Genomic DNA, 27,364 nt, shown 5'->3' with positions numbered 1-27,364 from the left:
ACTATCTTGGTGGTTCCTCATTAGTGAGTTAAATTTTTTATTGATTTCATTTCTTGGAAAATATAGAATATGTGCATAGTAGACACATAATAAGAGTGTTTAAAGGGTGTATTATATACATTTTAACCATAGTAAATAATACATGAATGTCATTGGATATTCTGACTAAAGCATATTTAGTAGCTTGGAGGAATGAAACCAGTTAGGAGTTTGTTTCAAATAAAACAGGAGATTTAGAGAAGTTGTTAATGGGCACAATATAGTTGTTCTTTCTCTTTTCATATCTCCCCAGATTCTCACATAAAGTGAGACCGGACAATCAAAATAGCAAACCCAAAAACACATTGACAACATCTAGGTGAAAAAGTATCCTGACCAACTTCAAACATGAAGGAGTAGTAGTAAACCACAGATAGCTACAAGACCAATATAATATGAGTACCTGTGTGGGAGGCATGGAAATCAAGGAACCACAGAGTTGTCAAATGCTACTGACAGGAAAAGATGGTGGGCCTACTGGAGGTGAGAAGATGAAATCATGTGGGATTTTACAAGCACTAAGACAAGTGTTAGGGAAGTGTGGGGAAGTTGCAGAGAGATGAAGTAGTCAGGGGCCTATGAACCTGTAAAATTAGCAAAGTCTATTTAAACTGGACAAAGACCCCTGTACTGAGTAGAAACTGCTGAAAATAGAATCTAAATTATGCAAAAATTGGAGAGAGAGAGATGTGCAGCTAAAAGTATGAGAGGAAGCAGAGGTGGCTGATCTAAGACACCATGCCATATTGCATAAAAACTTCACAGGAATAACAGAAGAGGGAGCTCTGGGATCATGAAACTAGAAAATTTATTCTGATCGCCTCCTTTCCTGTAGGAAAATCATGTGATGTAAAGTTGAGCAGCAGAAATTATTGTCAAATAAGTGAACAATTAGTACTGGAAAATTAAATTAAGAAGCCAAAGAAATACCTAACAATAACAAAGAATTAATAGAGAGACATTAAAAAATCCTGAAGCTCTAACCAATATTTTATAACTGAAAAAGAAATTAAAAAAAAAGAAGGAATCTGTGAGAAAAGCAGTAATTAATATGAGATGATAGAAGAATAGAAAGATTTATAAATAGAGATGACAGAACTCTAAAAATAATTAAAATGAATTAATAAAATCCTTGACTAAAGTAAGAGACAAAAATTAAAGAAATAATTATAACAAGAAAAATAGATGAAAAGGAAAACTGTAAAAATAAAAAATACTATAGAAAATTGATAGAACAAAACAAATATTAAAAGTTACAATTTAATAAAACATTTCTGAAATTAAAAAAAAAGCAGTCTTATGAAGTACAAAGAGTGGTGCAGAACTGTTTCAGAATAGAGAAGACCAGAGACATAGCAACTAAATTTGATGCACAATTCTGAATTGGATCCTACAGCAAACAACCAACCTCCCTCAGCCAAAAAAAAAAGAGAGAGAGAGAGAAAAAAGAGGAGACAGAAGCAAAGACAGAGAGGCTTGAGTCTGCAAATTAAAAGAACACATGATTACTCAATTAGGAAAATCAACCAAGAATGGCCAATAAAGAACACACATTTCAGACAAACTTTTCAGCAAAAATTATGGCACACTAGTAACTTCTTCCCAAAAGTTGGGAAGATTCTTTACTAACTATAAGGGTTTACAGAAATGAAAGGTAAAAATAATTGGTAGCTATTATTCCATAGATATTTGACAAAGAGCAAATCCACTTCTTTGAAAGACTAAGAATGTGATTATTATGCTCCCCTGCTTCAACACAAGCTTCAAGATCTAAGATTTGTGCCCTCAAAAAACCAAACAAACAAAACCAAAAATTTTAGTCACTGTTCTTCATATGGAGTCTTTTTTTTCCACAAATATATATCTTTCAATAACACATTAGGAATAAGTTGGACTTGGAGGCCCACGTTTTATGGTATTGGAGTTGAGGTCATCAACAGTAAAGCTTTGATAATAAGGCATAAGGATGTAGAATTCTGTGTACTGCTTTGGTTCATTGTCTTTAAAGGATATAGAAATTTAATCTAAAATGAAATTACAAAATTGAAAGTTGAGAATATATTGATATTAGGATTTTGGCTCATCATCTCATCTTTCTGCTACAAGTCTGAGAAATGCTACTGAGTTTCTGTTTTTCTGTTTATTTTTTCTTTTGACTGGTAGTTGTTATTTTTTCCCTGCTAATAGACTTATATGTATATATGTGTGTGTGTGTGTATATATATATATATATACACTGACATTTAGAGACTATAACCCCTTTCATATTAGCTTTTACTTAAAAAAGCTCATTGTATTGTAAGTACAGTATAAAAATAAACATTGGTCCTATGTTATCTATATAAATAATTACTATTTTTGTAAATAATACATTCTATATGTGCTATAGCCTCTGGCACCTGTCAATTTTGCACAAGTTATAAAAAAAATAATGCCTGATACTTGACACGTTCATTAACTATGTCAGAGCCATGTGAGGTAGACTTTTTACAATATTGAAAAAAATATTAAATGAATGCCAGATTTTCAAACATCTGACACGTATCCATGAAGTTTCATCACACATGAGCCATGTTTGGGGGACAGCCTGCTCTTAAAAGAGTTGGTAAAGAGGCAGTAGTAATGAAAATTTAAGACAACTGCTGTGAGATACTGTATTTAGAGTGTGACCTTTCAGTTGTTAAGATGATCACCCTAGTTTTACACTAGCACAAGTGTGAGGCCAACATATTGTGAAGTAGGTATCAAAAAGGGGCTCAGAACATAGATTTAGATGCCATATGATTCTAGACAGAAGCTCAAAAATGGAATCAATCAAGGAATAGAGTAATGCTGACAAGATATCTAAGACACACTAGGAAATAGTAAACCACTTATGGTAACCTTACTGAGAGGCATTACACACACACACGCACACACACACACACAAATAAACAAAACTAGATATCTATATTATGTACTAAAAATTAAAAACAAAATTAGAATTTGCAGTATTATTTGGTAGTGCACATTTAATTGGAGAAAAATATGAGTTTATATGATAGAAAATATAAAAAACATTTACATATGTAGCAACATAGTATCATGAGATTATTGAATTCCCTTAAAATATTGAGAAATTATTAATAGGCATATACAAATCATACATAGTATGAGCAAAGCACATTACCATAGAACTGGATCAAAATTTACTAGAATACAAGAAGAGAATTAACTCTTGAAGATTTGGAAAATTTATTTCCCAATAGTTGGAAGAAACTTTATCAGTAAATGCTTTTCTCCACAAGTGAAAGTGTAGGTAAAACAAACTGTTGAGGTCATTGATATCCAAAGTAAACTGTAAGTAAAATCTGAGCATTTCTGTCAAAACATTTTGGAACTGGAGCTATCACTGCTGAAGCTATCCTGAATGTTTATTTCTTTAAACAACTGTATTAATGTATTTTAAAATTTCAAATAAGTGAATACCTATAATTTATGTAAATCTGTAAATATGTAAACATGTAAATAATCTTTCTTTACACCTGTGATTTTGAAATTTTATTCTGTATCATAATCATTTGGATTTCTTTTTTAATAGGCAGGTAATTGGTTCTCATCACTAACATTCTGTAGATGTTTCCCTTTATTACTGCATGAATTTGCATTTCAAACCCACACCCTCCAAAATTCCATGCAAGTCATTGACCAACCACAATTTAAGAAATATTGGTATACAGAATTGGAAAACTGAAAACTCCACTTTATATATAAAAGAACATATAGGTTCAAAGCAAATGAATGATGAAAAACATACTATGCTAACAATAATAAAAAGAAATCAGGAGTAGCTATATTAATTTCAGACAGAGTTGACTTCAAACACAGAGAGTTATCATGGATAAAGAAGAGCATTATGTAATGATAAAGAGCCAGTTCTCCAAGAAGATGTATTATTCCTTAATATATATGTACCTAAATTATGTGAGGCAAAAAGTAATAGATGTGTAAAGAGAAATAGTTGAATCCATTATGAGAGTTGGAGAGTTCTACATTCCTCTTCCAGAAATAGACAAATCTAGCAGGCAGAGAAATCAGTAAGGACATAATTGAACTCAAGAACACCATCAATCAACTGAATTTAATTGACATCTAGAGACTACTTTATCCAACAACAGCAAAATACATGCTCTTCTAGGGTTCACATGGAATATTCACCAAGATAGACCACATTCTAGGCCATAAAACACACCTTAACGAATTTCAAAGGATAAATATCATATGATGTCTGCTCAGATAACAATGGAGTTGAACTAGAAATCAATAACAGAAAGACAACTGGAAAATCCAAAAATATGTACAGATTAAACAATACAGTTCTAAATAACACATGCATTAAAGAAGAAATCTCAGGAGAAATTTTAAAAATATTTTAAACTAAATGAAAATGAAAATACAACTTACAAAATTTTTGATGCACAGAAAGTGGTACTTAGAAGAAAATTTATAGCACTGAATCAATGAATATTAGAAAAGAAGATATAAAATTAATCATCTAAAATCTCACCTTAGGAAATTAGAAATAGAAGATCAAATTAAACCCAAAGTGACCACAAAAAAAGAAATAAGAATGAGAATAGAAATCAATGAAATTGAAACAGGAAAATGATAGAGATAAATCAATGAAACCAAAAGTTGCTTTTTCAAAAAAGTTAAAATTGATAAGCCTTGGGACTCCCCTGGTGGCACAGTGGTTAAGAATCTGCCTGACAATGCAGGGCACACGGGTCCAAACCCTGGTCCTGGAAGATCCCACATGCTGTGGAGCAACTAACCCCATGCGCCACAACTACTAAAGCCTGCACACCTAGAGCCTGTGCTCCTCAACAAGAGAAGCCACCACAATGAGCAGCCTAGGCACTGCAACAAAGAGTAGACCCCGCTCACCGCAACTAGAGAAAGCCTGTGTGCAGCCAAAAATAAATAAACAAACAAATAAATAAATAAAAATTGATAAGCCTCTAACCAGACTGACTAAGAAAAAAACAGTGAGGCCAAAGTTACTAATGGGACCAAGCCTAAGGACATTTAAGACAATAAAGGGATGCCATGACAAACTTTATGCCTGCAAATTTGCTAATGTATATGAAATGAACCAATTCCTTGAAAGAGTCAATCAATAAAAATGCACACAAGAAGAAACAGACCCTATGAATAGGCATATACCTATTAAAGAAATTTAATCAATAATTAATAACATTTCAAAACAAAAAGCACCAGGCCCAAATGGGTTTACTGGTAAATTCTACCCAACATTTAAGGAAGAAAATATGTCAACTCTCTACAACTTCTTTCAGAGGATAGAAGCAGAGGAAATACTTCCTAACTAATTTTATAAGTCCAGGATTACCTGAATACCAAAACTAGACAGAGATATTATAAGAAAAGAAAACTACAGATCAATACCCCTAATGAACATAGATGTAAAATCCTTAACAAAATATTGGCAAATCTAATCCGCAGTGTATAAAAAGAATATACCATGTCATGTATACCATAACAAAGCAGGGTTTATCTCAGGTATGCCAGGCTGGTACAACACATGAATATCAATTAATGTATCACATCAACAGAGTAAAAACATTACATGATTATACCAATAGATGCAGAAAAAAGCATTTGAGAAATTAAACATGATAAAAACATTAAATAAACTAGGAAGTGAGGAGGGCTTATCTATCCCAGCTTCATAAAGACGGCAGAAACGCTATAGCTAACATCATACTTAATGGTGAGAAACCTGAAGCTTTCCCACTAAGATTAGGTACAAGGCAAGGACGATCCCTCTCACCACTCCTTTTCAACACTGTACTAGAAGTCCTTGCTAATGCAAAAAGGCAAGACAGAAAAATAAAAGATGTACAAATTGGGAAGGAAGACATAAAACTACCTTTGCTTGCAGATGACATAACTATCTATGTAGGAAATCCAAAAATTGACAAAAATCTTCTGGAACTAATAAATGATTATTGAAAAGTTGAAAGACATGAGGCTAATATTCAAAAGTCAACTACTTTCCTACACACCAGCAAGTGGAATTTAAAATTAAAAATATACTACTATTTACATTAGCAACCCCCACAAAGTGAAAATCTTGAGGATAAATTTAACAAAATCTGTATGAGGAAAACTATATAATCTGATGAACAAAATCAAAGAAGAACAAAGTAAATGGAGAGATATTCCACGTTCATGAATAGGAAAACTCAATATTGTCAAGATATCATTTCTTCCCAACTTGATCTATAGATTCAATGCAATCCTAACCAAAATCTCAGCAAGTTATTTTGTAAATACAAAGTTATTCTAAAGTGTATACAGAGAGGTAAAACGCAGAATTGCCAACATTGAAGGAGAAGAACAAAGTTGGAGGATAGACACTAGCTGTATTCAAGCCTTACTAATAAGCCTTACTAATAAGCTACAGTCATCAAGATAATGTGGTACTGGTGAAAGAAGTGACAAGTAGATCAATGAAACACAATAGAGAGCCCATAAGTACTCCTACATAAATACAATCAACTGATATTTGACAAAAGAGCAAAGGCAATACAATAAAGACTCTTCAACAAATGGTGCTGAAACAAGTGGACATCCACACTTTTTTAAAAATTAGAAGTTAAACTAAAAATTAATCTAGACCCACATCTTCACCCTTCACAAAAATTAATCCAAAAAGGATCATAGATCTAAATGTAAAACACAAAAGTGTTCAATTCCTAGGAGATAACATAGAAGAAAACCTTGATGACCTTGGGTATGGTAATGGTGGTGTTTTTAGATACAACTCCAAACACATGGTCCACAAAAGAAGTAATTCATAAGCTAAACTTCATAAAAATTAAAAACCTTTGCTTTGCAAAAGATAATATCAAGAGAATTAGAAGACAAGCCTCAGACTGAGAGAAAATACTTGTAAAAGGTATGTTTGATAAAAGACTGCAATTCAAAATATGCAAAGATCTCTTAAAATTCAACAATAAGAAAACAATCTGGTTAAAAATGGGTCAAAAACTTTAATAGATACCTTACCAAAAGAGACACACAGATGGAAAATAAGCATATCAAAAGAAGCTTCACATAATATGTCATCAGGGAAATACAAATTAAAATAACAATGAGATACCACTATGCTCCTACTAGAATGGCCAATATTGGAGCATGATAGCAACAAATGCTGGTGTTAGTGTGGAGCAATAGGAATGCTCATTCATTACTGGTGGGAATGAAAAGTGGTAGAGCCACTTTGGAAGACAGTTTGGTAGTTTCCAACAAAACTAAGCCTACTTTTACCATACGATCTGGCAATCACACTCTTTTGTATTTACCCAAAGGAGTTGGAAACATATGCCCCCATGACAACCTGCACAAGATGTTTATATCAGCTTTTTTTATAATTGCCAAAAGCTGTAAGCAACCAAGATGTCCTTCAGTGAGTGAACACATAAAAACTCTGATACATCCAAACAATGAAATATTCTTCAGCGTTAAAAAGAAATGAGCTCTTAGCCATAAAGATGTGAAGAAAACTTGCATGCATATTACTAAATGAAAGAAGCCAATCTTAAAAGGCTACATACTGTATGATTCCAACTATATGACATTCTGGGAAAGGTAAAACTATGAAGGCATTAAAAAGATCACTGATTTCCAGGTGCTGGGGCTCGGGGAGTGATGAATATGTGGAGCATAGAGAGGATTTTTAAGGCACTGAAAATAATCCGTATGATACTATAATGATGGATACTTGTCACTATAGACTTTGGGTGTGTCAGTGTAGATTCATCAGTTGTAACAAATGTACCACTCTGGAGAGTAATGTTGGTAATAAGCCATGTGTGGGGACAGGGGTTGTACAGAAAATCTCTGTACATTTTCGTCGATTCTACTGTGAACTTAAAAGTGATCTAAAAATAGAGTTAAAAAGAAAAAAGATTGAGGAAGTGATCACCTGCATGGTTAACTTTTAAGAACTTAATAACTGGCTTACCTAAGTGTACCTATCATTTATTTATGTGTTAAAAGTCATCATGTGAAATGCATTCATTTGTTTGCAGAAGAGATTAAACTTTTCTAGAAACTTTAAACTTTAAATAATGCTTCCATGCTATATCTAAAACATATAAGTTATCACCTTCTCAAGGCCTCCACAGAGAACAATTTGACAGCCAGGTAAGCATCTCTGGCTGGAGGGTGCCAGTGGAGACAGATTTTTCTTCACTATTTTGCTAAGGTACTGGCTAGTAAACCACAGACTATTTTTGACACTGTTGAATGAAACATATTTCTCCATCTATGGTTACATATTATAAATGCCTATACACAAGATACATGAGACTTGTAATAAAGGTGAATATTAAAATTCAATAAAAAATGTTATGTTACTCTAACAAATAGCATCTTTCAATAATAACTTATAATTCACTGTTTTTTCCAACTAAAATGGTCTTGTTTATTCATTCTATTTATTTTGTTTTTATTTTTATGTTATATGCAATTTACATGTTATCTCTTTATTCTTTGATATGAAATGATTATGCAAACTTATTTACAATAAATTATATTTCTTTTTCCCAATTTACTTCAATATTTGAATTTTGTTAAGTGTTTGCACCAATTTTATTAGATAGTAAAATTTTATTCTTATATAGGTATTTCTTGTGATGAATTAAACATCTTTTAACATATTTTTGCTTCTCCAATATTTCTTCTTATTCCATTACACATATCATTCAAAAACATTCATTGAGAACTTATTACGTGTCATGCAATCTTACTGCTGGGGCCCATCACTGAACAAGGAGGTCGGAGACTGTCCTCTTGGGGAGTAGTACATTCCTCCTCCCAAGGCCTACAGTCATACTGAATGCTGATTTCATAATATGATAGAAAGGACTGATGTCATAATTTGTTAAAGATATTTTAATTTCACTCATGTCAAAGATACACATCTCGATTCATGAGATTTCTGGAAATAAAGAATCATCAGGGAAAGAAAAAAATACATTGGGGGTGCTAAAAGACATTTTTCTAGTGTCTCTGAAATTCTGAAGGAGGAGTTGCAGCTATCATAAAGAATGCCTTAACTGATATTACACCTGATAGATTTACATAAAGAAATGTACTTCAGTATAGAAGATAAATTTGATTTGAGCAGCAGTTCTTCTCTCTTCCCAATTTTTTTTTCTAATGTTCTCATAGGTCTTTTGCACACTGTATTTACCTGATAGAGCTGTAAATGTTTCCTTGGTATCAATACATTTATCAACACTACCAAAAGTATTAGACATTGTAAGGGAGAGAACGAAATCTTATACAAAATCTTTCTACTCTTAAAAGTATGTATTCAAATGTTAAAAGTTAAATGTTCTCTAGTTTCCTCAAGTTTCATGAAATAGCTCCCTTACTTCCATTACTACGACAATTTTTGTGGACAATTTATGTTTTTAGGTATTTAGGTTATTTAAATTACTTTTATGTCTTAGAAACTAACATTTTGGTAGGGCAATAAAAATTACACAAGGTACATTTTGGTGTCTATTTTTAATGTGAGTCCTAAATTCAAATATCAACTGTTCAATATATTCAAACCCATTTTTTGAAAATATAGGTTAGAGCATTTACCAACTTTCCAAGGTCTACATATCAAACATGTTGCTAAACATATTATGATGTATCAATTGTTTTTATTTGTTTGCACATGTTTCAATAATCAGATGATTATGCAAGAAGAGCACAGTTAGTTTTATACTGATAAATTGTGTGCAGGTATAGTTTGAGATGCTTTGACAAGTTTTCCTACCTAAATATTTATTTTGTAAAGTACACAGTATAGTATTTATTTGTAATTTAAGGAAAACTAATTTAATGACTTAGAGCAAACAAAAAGCATAATAATTATTGATCAAAAACTCACACACTGTGAAGCAGTAAAAAGTAGAAAATATTTCTTGACAGAGAGAAATCATTTAATAATACTTAACCATGTCTCATAGGTGTTGATCTACAAAACCCTACAACACAAATTGTATTTTTGGTATGTTCAATTTTTCCTTACATGCTTTTAGTTAAGAAGAAAGGAGGGATTAAAGAGGTCATTTGGTTAAGGGGAATACTGAAGTTACCGTCACACATGATTATTGAAGAAAAAAATTCTTTTGAATTTTAAAAGAATTGGAAGAATAATTGACAAAGTAGTAGGCTAGGGTTCCTAGAGATGTTGATTGCCTTCTATCACAGTGTTTTTGAAAAGAATATTTCTCATTAAAAATATTTTTTAAAAAGAAGATCATGTAAGAAATTTTATTCTGTGGTAAATGTCATCCAAAATAAATATTTTTTTATTTTTCCAAAAAGTTACCTATATGTAACATTATTTATTAGGAAAATTTTGAAATTGTATTTTATGTCCCAAAATAACTAGGAATAAAAATACTACAAAAAATTCTAAAGATATGTTTGAGTAACTACCACAATTTATTCACATTGTACAAATACAAATAATAAAATTAAAAAAAAACAAACTCCCTTAACTTCTCCCTAATCTACTTCTTCAACTCAAGAAACTCATTGTTATCAATGAGGTTGGTAACTTTCAATTCCCATCTATAAAACTTTTAAAACCATAAATTCATAGATAGAGATAATGCAGTCTGCTTGCATTCCTTGTCTCAATAAATATTATAATTTTCTCAATCAAATCCATCAGTATCTTGGTATTTTTCGAAAGGTAACAGATCTTGAAGTTATTTTATTAGCACATATGGATTCACATTAATGCTTCTATCTCCTGAAAAAAGGCAGGCGTTTTCATAAGAAAATTATATGGCACAAATAAATCCAATTTATAACAAGATTGTTTTTAAATAACAAGTAGCAGAATGCACTTAGGTATACCCAGAAATTACACCATTCCATTTTAATATGGAGAAAGGACAATTTTCTCTAGATACATATTTACTGTGGTGTGATTTGAAATAAATTATTAATATAGAGCTTTTCCACACAACACTACTGTGCTCAGTGATACTAAAATATATAATAAACACAATGTCAACAAATTATTTGCAAATCTTTGTCGTTATACATAATTAGTTGAATAGTGACAATTTAGAATACTGTAAAAATGTTTATATAGTTTTATTTTCCTTTACTTATTTCTAGCTTAGAAATTATCAGTGGTTTTGGTATAACAATCATTTGATAATCTCATGAATAGTATCTTCTATTATAAAGCCCCAAAACTGTGCTTTGTATGAACTGTATGACTTAGAAATAGAAATCAGACGATATTAATGTTATATTTTTTTGTTTATGACAACATTTGAAATACAATTTCTCAAATTTAAAAAATAAGAAATACAGTATTAAAAACTAATGGACAAAATAATGGTATTTAAACTATATACACATGGGAGTGCCTAATTCTTAAACGTAATCATCTTTAATGTAATCATCACAGTATTTTGTGAACTACAGTATTTTTGAAGCATCAAATCACATACAAAAAGTGATTTCAGTATATTTTATTATCTCTTAATTCGTTATTATAATAAATAAAATTAATGACCAATTAGTCCCATGTAAGCATATACTTAGTGGTGTGTTAGTATTATTATTAAAACACACATGCAGAGAAACATAAGAAAATGTAGAAAATAAAGTTGAAATTTAAGATACAAAACCAAACAAAAATGATTACCATATTTTATATCTGACATTAATTTAGGAGAAAGTCTGGAAAAAATATTGAAAGTACTATTTTAGAGAAAAATAAAAGCAATATTTAAGGCAAAAATATGGTACAATGTTTTTATATTTTTCTTATCTACCTTTCATTAGTTCCTGTTGGACCATTAGTCTTGCATAACCTTTTTCTTTCCTATAATCATGAAGCTATATTAAGGATATCTCTTATTTATCATCTGGAAATTACTTTGTAGGTATAAAATATGGTTTTTCAAACATATATATATATATATATGTTGAATAACTGCCTTTCTTTGAAAGGCTTTATGTGAAAAGCGTTTGAGTCTAATAAAAGTCAGTGTGGTGTAACAAAGAACAAGGATTCAGTTTGACAGGAAATGAAGGGAAAGGCGCAGTTTGAGAGGCTGACCATAGAAAGTAGCAAACCAAATACAGCAAGTTAGATAGAAATCTAAAGTGTAATTTAGGAATCTATTCAGAACCAGGGACATGATTTGATACCATGGGGAAAAGCCTCAGAATATTCAGGTGAGAAGCACAGGAGGCAAACTAGCAACAGACATATTATTGGGAAATGTAAATATGTGTGAAAATCAGAAAGACAGTTCAATTCTCCTGGAACAAAACCTAATATTAAGCAGCAGTTTCAGTGATCAAAACTTGAGGCTAGAGTATCAGGAAGAACAATTGGCAAAATAATAAATATAATATAATAATAATAATAATTGCAAGTAATCTAGTAGAACCTCTATCCTGTGACTGAACTAATGAAAGGGTTCAGGCTACAAATTCAGTTTACAATCATGGGGAATTATAGGGGAAATACAGAGTTCTAGCAGTTGTTTAGTATTAGGTTTGAAGAACCTAACATTAAAATTTATTAGAATGTTCAGCTAACTTTGTTAACTTCCATCCCGAGCCACATATTTCTCAGGAAGTGGAGAATAATTTATCATATGGATTATGGCCCATTTGGGAAGTTTTATAAATACTCAAATAACCTTCCTATCCCTAGAACTCTCTATTTGTTCTAATTCATGTTCACTCTCTTCCATATTCTCCCAAACATAATTTAACACTCCCAACACCTCCATTAAAATGTAGTAAACTTCCTTGGGCTTCCCTGGTGGCGCAGTGGTTGAGAGTCCGCCTGCTGATGCAGGGGACACGGGTTCGTGCCCCGGTCTGGGAAGATCCCACATGCCGCGGAGTGGCTGGGCCCGTGAGCCATGGCTGCTGAGCCTGCGTGTACGGAGCCTGTGCTCCGCAAAGGGAGAGGCCACAACAGTGACAGGCCTGCGTACCACACACACACAAAAAAATGTAGTAAACTTCCTTCCACCACAATGTTCCCTTTGCAAGACCCCTGGAAAAAAAATGTCATTTGCATTAATTTCCAATTCTTCCTCTACACACTTCTAAATGAATCCTTTTTCTATTCTTTTACCAAGCTGCTGAGAAGTGATAGCCCATTTATGAAGACAATTGTCCTTGTAGATCCCTGTTAGGTATTGGGTATTGCCTGCTCTAAAGCTGTTCTTTCTGGTCAGCTCTTTCTTTCTCTACAGCATTTCCTATAAATCCCTAAACTGTTTCCTTATGGTCATCGCTAGTGTTAGTCAAATATTTCTGGTTCTACCCTGAACTAGGCACAGGATAGGACTGAGTCCAGGGGGATCGATATAAAACCATTCAGGTCAGTAAACTGTGAATAGAAAGGCCATGTATATTTTCTGGGCCAGCATAATTTATTGGTGGCTTGAGACCCTCCAGATCTCTCTCCCAGTGCACAGAAATGAAGATTCTAGATGATGGCAGTACTGTCAGTCTTGGTTTCTAAGTGTATACAATAAACAGACCTCCCACCTGGCCCACAAACAACAATGGATATATCGCATTAATGACAAATGCAACTGTGCTGTTTATGGACAATGAGATTTGTGCTTTGTTCCTCACTGAAGTATGAGCTAGTCCAGTTTGTCTGATTTACCTCCTCTTCTCACATTTAGTTTAATCTGCTCTGAACAGATTTTTGTTCATCAACATTGTAAAAATAACAACAAAAATAAAACCCCAAAAACAGAAAACAAACAAAGAAAACACCTCCCCTCAATTTTTAGCTTCTTTTAGCTTGACTTCTTAGTCTCTCCTCCTAGACAGCTTAATATTTGGCAAATAGTTCAAGAAGAAAATGATTACATAATTATATCATCCTTTCTGTGCTTTTATTTCCTCGCCAGGGTCTAAATTTCTCAAGATCAGGCTGTTTTGATAGCTCTTCAATGCCTTTTATAATTATAATATGTATATTTTAAATAAATATTACATATTTATTACATATACATATATATTTCATTTATTGTACTGAAAAATGGGGCACATTGTTCCGGTGTAAGAGATTCCATTATTGTCAAGAGTAGAAGATTTCTCCACAGTCTTCAATATATTAAAAATTATCTGATAGTTTATTTTTATCACACACTTGTATGCCACTTATTATGCATCACTCTCTAGTAGAAACATTCTTTTTAGAGTCTTGGAATCTGACCCAATTGGATTACTTTTTCCATCTTGGGAGAAAACAGTAAGTAGGAGCAAATATGGAAAGAAGCAGGAGTTTTTAAATTCCCTTAAATGACCATATGTAGAGAGACAAGTAAAAGTTGAATGATTTATATTCTAAAAATGGATTCTAATCTGAAATGGGAGAGGATAACAATATATTATACTTGTTAAAACCATTTTAGTTTTTATAAATGGATTTTTTCATGCACGCTAGATAATATTTTATTCTGTACTAGTAAGCTAAATTCAATCAGTTACTGAAGCCACATACTGTCAGAAAAAGAAACTATTTGCATTTAAAAGAGACAACATATCTGGAGAAAGAGAAACTATGAAATCTATACACTATATTTGATCAATGTGAGGTACTGAAAAAAATTTCCTTTGACATTGATTTACTATAGTGGCCATAAAATAGAGTGGATGACATTCCCTGTCAGAACTGATTTGGACTTGGATTGAGAAACAGAATTCTAAGCCACAGAAGCAGAAAAATCTAGTTGGGCTTTAGACATATTATAGGTGCCCTTACCCTTATGACTTTTAAAGATTAAATTATATAAAAGGAATAGTTCAAAATTAACCTGACACATCATTCCCTGATGTAATTTGTTGGTGGAATATCATACTTGTATAATAAAAATACACTCAATATCTCAAATTAATTTGTCCTCACAATCTAATACTAGATATAGTAATGTCACGATAATGTATATTCTTCACAGAAATTCAAAATAAAATATATTATGTCTTTTTATCATATGCATTCCAAGATAACATTGTGATATATTTTAGTATATGTACAATGCTTTAAATGGTTATGTAATTTTATGACAAGATTAAAAACTCTTTGAGAATAATTTTGCATTTGATTTTGAAAAACTATTGATTGAAAGACTTTGTTGAAAATATCGTTAATCAATTATGTCAATGCAGAATTTATTGATTTATTCATATCATATTCTGATTATTTGAATGTATTTCACCTTCCATTCATATGAGAAATATTTATATGAATATTTGGCAATATTTGGCAAATATCTTGGCATCCTTTGTATTGTTTACCTTTTCCCACAGATCTGTTGATACAGGTTTTAGTTCTTCTACTTATTTGTACTTGAAATATGAACTGAACTGTGGTCTAAATTAGTTTTTCTGATAATGAATTGTAAAGAAAAGAAAATCTAATAGAAATATTTTTCATACTACAATCTACTGTATCAAAAGATTTTGGAATTAGAGTAACCTGCTATTTTTACTGTAGTTAGATATAGCCAGTCTATCAGAACCTTATCAAAGGGAATTTGGTCCTGTTGGTCTAAATGATACATTTTAAATTACATCTCTACAGAAAAATTAAAAGCATAAATTCCAAGTTAAATATCTGATATAGTAAAAATTATATATATATGACTTTCTCTTACAAAGGAACAATACCTTTATCTTTTCTAAGATAAATAAAAACAATCCCAATATATAAACTAATATGTAGTTTATATTCAAATGCCTCAAAACTAGTTCATAGTTATTCTTTTTTCAAACTGAGATTCAATCAAGGCTTCCTTCTTATATATTTTTGCTACGCTTATTAAGTCACTTTAAACATTGAGCAATACACCCAGTTGTGGGGTTTTTCTTCAAAACATTGATTTTTGTAAAGAGACCAATCCAGTTTTCAGGTGGAATTAATAATAGATTCTTGATTTGTTTAATTGTCTTCTCATAGTGTCATTTAGCATGTTCTTCTATTCCCTGCAAAATCTAAGTTAGGTCTAGGAACCTGGCTACGTTCAGGATAAATTGCTGGCAAGAACTCTTCTTAAGTAAGGATTTCTACTTCATGCCATATTACATCAGAAGGCACTAAATGGCAGTTTGTCTTAACCTTAGAGATGATCTTTCATAACATTTATTGGTCTTTTCTTCCTTTATGTGTATTAGCAGCTATTACACTGTAAGTCATATCACTGTGGACTCATTCTTTTTTTATTTAAATGTGTTAATGTCATTTATATTAAGTATTCTCTCAATGCTCAAAATATCTCAAATGTGTACTTGTGGGAGCCTCTTTAAACCTGCTCCTTGTGCCTTTTTGATATTACTGTATTATTTTTTTCTTTTCTTTTTTTTTGCTTTGTTTTTGTTTGTTTCCATTCTGGAAGGATGAGAGAGCTAGATTTGTCTTGTACTCTTTCTGCTTAGAGTTGGCATTGGTCATTTCTCCAGAGATATAGGATTCCTTTTAATAGGTAATGGTAATTAAACACAAACAGTGTTTATATGCAACGGTATTTAAAGACAATAGGATTGAAACAAAAAGGTCTCAGTGCTAGCTCTTTAATTATGACTGGAGTGTCACTGATTTTAGGTGTTTTCAGTGTACAAGGCTGGGAATATGAATTTATGCTAATATGCAATTCAAATTATAGGACTTTCTAATTAATTAATTAATTTTAATTTGTCTATTCACTATAAGAACAAAAATGTTGATTCCTATTTACTGTAATATATTACATATTGATTGATATACATGCAATATATAATATAAATTATATATTGAAATATACATATTTGTATATTTATATATATTTTAGTTTCAAAGTTGCAATGTGAATACTACTACTATAAACTGACAAGTATAAAAAAATTTTTGTACTTAGATTATATGAAGGGTGTAGAGTTAAATTACATCCTTCATACAATATACTTAAAATAATATTACTTAAAATACTTAAAATAATTACTTAAATTCTTACTTTAAATGACTTAAAATAATATTACTTAAAATACTTAATAATAAATTACTTTAATATTTTTCTCTAGGTGGTCATATTTTTTAGTTTGCTATACATTTCAGTTTATTTGGCTTCCTTTTATTTAATCATATTCAATTCAATCTAAATTTTTCCATTTTAATGAAATTTTATACTTGAACATGTGAAATATCTATGTTAAATTGTATAAAATGAAATAGAGAAGTTTTAGTATTTTCACTAAACCTTTACCCTGTATTTATTCAATCATGCTACAATTAATTAGGCATTGAATAATGTTATGAATAATATTTTTTAACATCTTTATTGGAGTATAATTGCTTTACAATGGTGTGTTAGTTTCTGCTTTATAACAAAGTGAACCAGTTATACATATACATATGTCCCCATATCTCTTCCCTCTTGCATCTCCCTCCCTTCCACCCTCCCTATCCCACCCCTGTAGGTGGTCAAAAAGCACCAAGCTGATCTCCCTGTGCTATGTGGCTGCTTCCCACTAGCTATCTATTTTATGTTTGGTAGTGTATATACGTCCACGCCACTGTCTCACTTTGTCCCAGCTTACCCTTCCCACTCCCCGTATCCTCAACGCCATTCTCTAGTAGGTCTGCATCTTTATTCCCATCTTGCCCCTAGGTTCTTCTGACCTTTTTTTTTTTTTAGATTCCATATATATGTGTTAGCATATGGTATTTGTTTCTCTCTTTCTGACTTACTTCACTCTGATGAATAATGCTTTAATAAATAATTTTGTACATATGTTTTTTCCTGCTTGTGGAGATACTTCTCTATAGACCATTGGTTCAGAGGATAAATGCACATGTAATTTTTTCAGATGTTTCCAATTTTTCTTTCATAAGATTTATACTATTTTTCACTCTGACTGACAATTAATAAAAGTTCCTTTTCCTGGTCTTATCAACAAAGTGTGTTACAGTATTCAATTATTGCCAAACAGGTCAGAAATGGCATCTTCAGTATAGTTTAAACAATGTTCAAATTAGTCAAGTGGTGTATGATATTTCATATAGAAAGTTATAGCTTCAGAACTAAAAACTATATCCTTTCCTTTTTTTTTTTAAATTTTATGGTGCCTATCCTGATTAATTTTTTTTTTTTTTTTTTGCTGTATGCTGGCCTCTCACTGTTGTGCCCTCTCCCGTTGCAGAGCACAGGCTCCAGATGCGCAGGCTCAGCTGCCATGGCTCACGGGCCGGGATCTTCTTGGACCGAGGCACGAACCCCTGTCCCCTGCATCGGCAGGCGGACTCTCAACCACTGCGCCACCAGGGAAGCCCCTGATTAACTTTTAAAAATGAAATTTCTCTTATCCCAAGTAAAATAACCCTGATATGGGACACAACTACCAACTTACTGTTAGTAGTTAGAGACGTTTCATAAAAGTATTGAGCTGCTAATATTTTACAATTGGTCTCTTCTGTTAAATTACTGTAGTAACTTGTACTCCCACAGTTACTAAATTATGATTAAACAAGATATCAGTGGGAGTAGGCAGCCTTATAATTGAACCATATGTCCTCTACTCATGTTGGAGATTAAGATGGAGAAAACTTCCATTAATGGTTACTTGCTTGCTAAGAATGATTGCACTAAACACTCATACTATAGTCATATTATATTGAAATATAATTGTGATGTAGAATTAAATATAATTTAAAAATGGATCTCTTCTACTTACATAATCTTCAGAGGGTCAAGCATTTAGTAATGAAGCTGAGATTGGATCTCAGATTAGTTTTTATTTCCCATATTTTTTCCCAAAACAACAGATGTGGGCAAATAGGACACTGGTGAATTCACAGTGACAGGATACTGATCTTTACTTTTAATTTCCCCATGATAAAAAGTAGATAACCCAAATTTTAAAAAAATTCATGTTAGTGCTTTTAGTACAATAAGACTTAAGAAATCACCGAACCTTGACAGTAGTATAAAATTATATAATTAAATAATTCTGCATTACTATAAAACAAGGTTGAGCAGCACAGTGACTTTTTATTCCCAAGAGGCACTGGCATCATGGATCTCCTGCCAGGCACTTGGGGGCAGTAATATTCGTCTCATTCTGTGTTGTCCTGATTTCATTGTTTTCCTGTCTTTTTTGTAGGGTTTTTCTACGTTGATAAACTTTATATTGTAATAAAGGATCTCTTTATGTCTTACCTTGTCATAGATGAACCTTACATACTCATGAAATGAAATAAGACAACTTATCTATTCAATAATTTTACTAAAATAATTTTATGTATAGCACAAATACAGAAATTAGCTCTTTGTAGGTAATTTAGAAGGGAACAATAAAAATTTCATGAACAAAAAGGAAGGTTATTAGTCACAAAATGTGAGATTGTGGGAACATATAATTTTAATTATATAACAAGGAGTGTGGTACTAGCTAAAACTTAGGCATAATTGATAGAAATTCAGAAACCATGTCAATTTTAATTCTATTTGGTAAATAATTCTTAACATATTTTTCCAATTTCAAATTATTTTAAGATTACTTTTAAAAGTAATATTGTATGAATCATTTTAAGGATTCAGTATTTTATTTAATATTCACACTAATTATTCCTAAATAGAAGGCATAATTAATGAAAATTGTTTCATATAAATTTTGTCCAACATAACTCTTTTGCTTGATATTTAGAAATTCTGCTATTTTCATTTTGATTTTTTAAAAATTCTACTCATCACTTATTGATGAATAAAAATAAAATATTAACATATGAAGGAAAAATTATGTTATAAACTTTTAACTAAATAAATCTATAATAGAATAAACACCAATTGATGAACACCAGTAATATTCTATGGGTACCTAAAAGATATTTTGTCATTATATTTAGAATGATAATTTCTCTCATATATTGGCTTCTGGTCTACAAATTGAGAAGAAAATATACAATTTTTCTGTTATTATTTTTCAATGTTGTCAGTAGCAGGAATAATCTCGGCATGGAAATATGCATAATTACAATATATTTTTTTAAATTTTAAACTGTTAAAGAAGTATAAATAAAGCACTCTGTTAAAATCCTCAGAGTTTCATCTTTGGCTAGTGTGCTATATTTCTGACAATTCCAACTTCACGCTATTTTCAGGTGCTTTTTGGGTACAATTTGCTCGCTTACATTGTGTAGCTTTAAAGAACTAGGCAGCTCTCATGTAAGTACTGAGGAAATATATAAACTGCAGTGGTTTGAATTGCTGTGAATGGTTTGCATACAAGTAGATCAAACAATGGTTTAATAGTGAGTATTATATTCAGATATCCAGAAGAACATATCTGTTCTACCTTTGTAGATGGGAAAAGGTCATGTTCTCAGGCCAAAGTCAAGTTGAGAAACGTCTCAACAAAAATAAAGAGCAGTGATGGATTTAAACAAACAAACAAAAAACTCTATTATTTGAGAGTCCCAAGCCCTACCTCTCTATAACCTGTGATGCCAATCACTATAAATGATAATTAGTCCCCTCAATCATCCTATATTTCCTGTTGTCTAATTTTCCAAACACAGTTAAAATTTCCACAAACCTTGCATCCTGAAATGGAAGAAATTTTAACCCTTGCTTGATCATCAGCTTCTGCAGAAAATAAAATTTTTCTAAAACTAAAGCAAACAAAATGAGGGCATTGACTATGAATCCCTAATTACTTTCCAACTCAGAGCACTGGCCCCTGCAATCTCCTTTCTTGTTATCACTGCAGACTTCAGTGTTGCACCCACCCATGCACACACATGAAGGTGAAGAATAGGAATTAAATATTGTTGGATGCAATACGTTAGCCACTACATGCATATAGTTTTCCTGACTTAGATAATGTTCTTAACAAGGATAACATGATGACTTCTAGTTACACTTTTTGGTTGGCTTAAGTGAAAAATGTTTGGGACAGTTACCTTTATTTTCTTCAGAGTCATGGAGAAAAACTCAGACATGTAGTGACATTTTATCTCCTTGACTATGAACAACTGAATTTATCAATTCTCACAACAAAATTATTGTTGCATATTGACATTTTGAAGATGCAATCTTACATACATTTAAATTACTTTGCTATTATTTAATTTCAGAGCCCTTACCCTGCCAGTTTCAATGGGGAAAATTCTTTTCAATGCATACATAGAATTTGGTGATTGACTTCTTGTAACATGGAAGAATGGAGTGATGAGGATGAGCAATACTCTTCCTAGAAACACATTCTGATTAAATCATGTCCAGAAAAAAACCCAATCCTGAGAGAATTAAAGGAAAAAACACAGGCATCCAATATAAATTGAGAAATTTAAGAGGAGGTATTTGGGATTGATGTCATGACAGAAACAAAATTCAGTTATGGATATAAACACTAAAAGCTAAGTGCTAACATTATAATGCCTAGGTAGGTGCAGGTGGCCAATAATGTAGCTAAAAGTTCAAAGGAAATGGACAAATAAACAATACTAGTTAAAGGGGCAAAACTATCAATTGAATACAAGTATAATAAAGCAATAGAGAATTTCTTTTAAAAAAACTTCATTAAGAAGATTCTTAATGAAGAATGACCATATATCTTGAGTCTGCAAACTTTAAAACTCCCTATGCCTTTAAATATGTATCTTTAAGAAAAATGTTCAAGCTTTTCCAGTGATTTTTAGCTTTTATATGACTGTGAGAATAGAACTAAATGAATGCTATTGTATCTCCCAACACATAGTCTTAAGAAATTTTCTTAGGTTCAGTCAATCTGGGTAAGTCTCATAAATGATTATCTAAATAACCTGAATCATGATTTCCGAGGGTGCACTCAACTTAAAGTTGGAGCTTTTACATATTGTTTGGATAAGCATTTAACAGGTACTCTATTCATGTAAACTTCATGGGTAATAGAACTGTACATGCAGTTTACACAATTGCCATCTTATTTTATGTGATATTTTAAAGAGCAACACACCAAACACTGTTTTGAACTGCTCTCGGTAACATCATCATTCTATTGTGGTTAAAGACACATTTTGACTCATTTTAAGGTTAAAGGTAATCTAAGGTACAGCTGAGTACCCCACCACTTGTCTAAAATCACATGCTGTAGCTTCAAAAAATAACTCAGATGTGACTTTTAATTGCTAACTAGGTTCATACCACTAATTAAAAGTATTATCTATAGAAATTATACACTTCAAAGTTATTAGCAATTACTGCATCTTTAAATGCAGTTTAACTCTTTAGTAATCAAGGAGGATACAATCACTTTATATAATGTTAGTTTTATATATTAACATGATCATTTTTAAATGTAAAAGGAAGGCATATAGCTAAAACTAGCTATATATAAAGGATTAATGGCTACTCCTATTGGAAGATATAAGGGTTGTATTATCATTAGAATGACTAATTTTATAAATTTATGATGGAGCCCTTTTTCTCCATTTCTTGGCCTTGCTACTTTTATTTTGTTGGTTTTACTCTATAGAAGTCTTATCCATTACTGCCAGCATTTCCAGACTTACATAATCACTTCTTAGTTTCAAATCTAAAATACAACTTTCCTCCTCTGATCTTTAGAGTATAGAGCAATAGCTTTGGCCACTATGGTTGTCTTGCTTGTATCCACATAGACCACACATACAAAAGCTTAACTACAGTTTGAGTCTTGGTAGAAGGCCTTCTGATTTCCCCAGAACAGAAGAAGATGGAACATCTGTGAAGAGCTCCTCCAAGGCCACCTCTCACTTGCCATTGTACCTCATCCGTGAGGCTGTCATGAGGCAGTTATTCATCACCTCTCAGGTTCTGATGAGCTATGTGGCTCTCTGTCCTGCACCCCGCAGAATAAAACTGCAGAATATAAAACCACTTAGCTGCAGTCTAGAATGTGCTCCTCAGCAACAGGGTATCCAAAATCTCATCGTGCAATCATTTTTGTTTGTGTGTCCTCCCTTTTTACATATGGGACAAGAATCACTGGGAGCTGGCACTTAGGTTTATTCTTGTTTTCATGGTCTATGTAAGCAGTAAACTGTCTAATGTAAAAATGGTTGCCCTAACATTTTCTTTACCAGTCAAATCAGTTAGGCCTTGGCCTTCGCCTTGTCTTGTCTTGTCCTGTCTTGTGTGTGTCTGGCACCAAGGAAAAATGACCATGCAGGTTGTCATGGAAAGAGAGAAAAATCTTTTATAAAGTGGAGGGAGAATTTTAAAACTTTGGAAATCAGAAATATTAAATTGAAATTAATGTACATTTCAACCAAAGATACCTTAATTTTTTAACTTTTTGAAAGATACCAGATAATTATTTTGTGTGTTAGTTTGCTATTGTTGATGTAACAAATGAGCACAAATTTATATCTTAAACCACTACAAATTTTTTATCTTACAGTTCTATAGGATAGAATTCAGATAGGTGTCTCACTGGGCTTGCTCTAGGTGAGAACTGATTTCCCTGACTTCTCCAGTTTCTAGAGGCTTCCCCCATTCAGTGCCTCATGGCTCTCATCTTCCATTTTCAAAGTCAATAGCGTGCATCTCTCTGACAATTCTTCTGTCACTACATTTCCCACTCACCACAGTTTAAAAAAGATCTCTGTCTTTAGGATCCCTGTGATTAGATTCAGCTCACTCAGATAAGGATAATCCAGGATAATGTTTCCATCTCAAGATTCTTAATGTAATAACATTTGTAAAGTCCGTTTTGGCATGTAAGATCATATATGCACAGGTTCTAGAGTTTAGGATGTGGACATCTTTAGGAGGGCATTATTCTGCCTACTACACTTTCCTATGCCATTGAGAAATTTCTGAGGGAAGTACTTGATTGCTTAAAAAACATATCTGTAGTTATAATTTGGAATGTTAGTGGGAGAAGATAAAATTAAAATTGAGTCCATCGTCCTAACAGACATAGGAGAAACACAGAGTTAGCATCAACAGTTGCTAGCAGGAACTATGGAAATCAAAATATCCTGGTCATTATGAAAGGCAGAAGAGCAGATAGACCGTTCAGAACCCAGGGAGTGGTTCTGACATGCAGAGGTCACACTGAAAATATATTGCTCCCAAGAATGAAATCCACAGGCAACTAAGTAACTAAACTACAGTTAACCAAGTAACTTGTAAAAGTAAGATTGCATAACTGAAAACATCTGGGTCACCACATGAACCACAATACTCTAAAAACCACAGTCTTGTCCTGTTTCCAAACCTATGTAAAAAATCCAAGCACTCTGAAAAAAAACGTTCAGTGAGTCTCCTAAGGAATTTTGCTCTTGCATTATATTTATTGACAGAAAACATTGATCTGATCCTTTCCCAAAGGGAACTGTTACTCACTGTCTAACCAAGCAACTGACTCCAAATTAACCCCAATTCCAGCATGTGACATTAAGTCCACTAGGGTGAATGCAACATTCCCTGAGAGCAGTTGAACACCATATTTTTTCACATTATGATATCCAAAGAAAATGAAAAGATTCGTATAACATTTAAAGATGAAAAAATAAAGGTTCATTTAGCTATAGGTAACAAGCTGGGAGTTACCAACTTCCAAAAACCCTGCTACTCCACTGGCTAAGGGGATCAACATCAAGGACATGATTACCCAGTCACAGCAAACCAGGGTGTTACGGCACACTAGCTGGGAAAATCTCCTTCTGAAAATAGCTGGTATGGATATATTCAGCACCTGCAGAATACACATATTGGCAACCTTCAATCATGTTGCAACAAACCTTGTAGTAGAACTGTCTAAGCACCTGTCCTCACATGTCATACCTGTAACACACATCCACATCTATTTCAATGCAGCGTCACCAGCAGAGTTGATATTCATTTCAAATAGGTTACACAGTGTTTTTGTTGTCTGTATCCATTCTGATTTGTCAGCATCAATTTGACAATTTAGTGCCCATGTTTAAGCTGGTATTGAATATTTTAAGTCTCATTTTGGCCATAGTAAAGAATGTGGATAATGTAGGTGTTTTGATTCTTTACACATCCCTTTTAATTCTCCTTTTTGGCTAAATTAATAAGTAAAATAAAAATTTTAAATAACAGGGCATAAGAATGACACTGCAAGTTCTAACCTAATCAAGTCATGTCCTCGTTGGAGATGCAGTTCTGAACACATTCTCTTTACTAGAGCACACTAATATAGCACTTGGAATAATGACAATCTGGTAAATGTATGTTTCTCTATAGCATAGGTCTGCAAACTAGAACTCTGGGACAATCTCGCCTGCTTTCTGTTTTTATAAATAAAGTTTTATTGGAATACAGAAACATTATTTACTTACATATTGTCTATGGCTGCTCTTATTTTGAAATGGTAGACTGGAGTATTTGCAACAGGCTTCCTGGCTCACAAATCTTAAAATACTTACTACTCTGGTCCTTTACAGAAAGAGTGTGTCAATGTCTGGTTTATATCAACAAGCAGAGAAGCATAAGAGAGGACTGCTTTCACCAGGCAAGAAGTGAAGTGTCCTTTAAGTTTCCTTTTTCAGAGATATTTATTTGTTTCTCTTCCCCAAGTAGTAAAAAGGCATTCTTATCATCTATGTATCACACTGGTTTCTTCTACTGATGACATCATTCTGATAAAACTGGGAAGAAGGGAATAGCTGGCACTTTAGATGTTTTTGTAGTTAACTTATGTGACAGAGGGTACAAACTTAACATCAGGAATACAGAATTCTGCCATTTCAGTGAAGTATCTTAACGGCATCCAGAAAAAGAGGAAGTTCTGCAGTTGGTCCAGGATACAAAACCCATGTTGGGACTTCGCTGGTGGCGCAGTGGTTAAGAATCTGCCTGCCAATGCAGGGGACACGGGTTCGAGCCCAGGTCCGGGAAGATCCCACATGCCGCGGAGCAACTAAATCCGTGCGCCAGGACTACTAAGCCTGCGCTCTAGAGCCCGCAAGCCACAACTACTGAGCCCACGTGCCGCAACTACTGAAGTCCACGTGCCTAGAGCCCGTGCTCCACAACAAGGGAAGCTACCACAATGAGAAGCCCGTGCACAGCAACAAAGAGTAGCCCCCACTCACTGCAACTAGAGAAAGGCCACACGCAGCAACAAAGACCCAACGCAGCCAAAAATAAATAAGATAAATTTAAGAAACAAAAAACAAACCAAAAAAACCCCCATATTAACCAGCAGGTCAGTGAACCTTATTTGGCAGACTGAGATACTATATAAAGTTTGCAACAATCTGTTATTTTGATTATTTTACTAGTCAGCCTAAAGGCAAACATTGGATTACTCTGGCTTGGAGATTACTAGGGTAGGTGTTGTAGAATAATAAAGAGTAAACTGAGAATTACATGAAATATGATATGGGAGGTTTAGAAAGAAATTAAAAATTTCCAATCTCAGGGAATTTTACACAAGCAATTTATTCTATAAAATAACACGCTAGGAAATTGTTAAAACCACATAATTAATACAGATATGCTTTGCTCTTAAAATCCCAATCCTTGTCCATTACTCTATTATGTTTAACTGTGTTTAATAAGGGGTACTACAGATAGCAACACTAAACCTAGGTATGTTAGATCTCCATGCACTGGAGTACACAAATTGTTAAATAGACCATAAATTCAAAATCTCATATTTATGTTGACATTTCTTAGAAGTCAGAACATAAGAACAAATTGTGACCAGATGATAATCAATGATCAAATACTCATATTCCATTTTGCCCACCAATCTCAATATTTTGATGCAAGCTGAGGATCCCAGAATAAGATATAAAGTTGGATAGTGGAAAGAAATTATAAGTACCTCAACTGACTGGCTTTAGCCTCATCTGGCTAAAATTCATTTCTAGCCATCAAATTTAGCTTAATGTTGAAATTAAATTTTGCTGTCTAAAAATATAGAACATACTATTTCTCTGTACAGTTGAGATTATGGTCCATAAAATACTCAGCCAGAATATATTCATTTGAAACTCTGAGTATGGATGAATATTAGGCCAGAGTCATTTTGAATGAAAAGAATGAAATGTGGCTCTAGCTCTGTTACCAATAAAACACATCCATTAGTTTTGGTTTATACTTCAATGACTATAACATGACCATTTGAATTGGAATATAAACAATTTATGTTGAAACATATGTTTGATTTGACAGATTTAATATTTATGGCTTTTACTATTGTCCATTGGCCATGAGTGTCTATGATGTGAAACATTTCACATGTATAAAATCAAACCAGCTGCCTGGCGAGG

This window comes from Monodon monoceros, unplaced genomic scaffold, assembly GCF_005190385.1.
Source record: "Monodon monoceros isolate NGI ecotype Baffin Bay Population unplaced genomic scaffold, NGI_Narwhal_1 Super_Scaffold_12, whole genome shotgun sequence".
Taxonomy (NCBI): Eukaryota; Metazoa; Chordata; class Mammalia; order Artiodactyla; family Monodontidae; genus Monodon; species Monodon monoceros.
The sequence above is the reverse complement of the archived record's forward strand: the minus strand, read 5'-3'. Positions refer to the sequence as shown.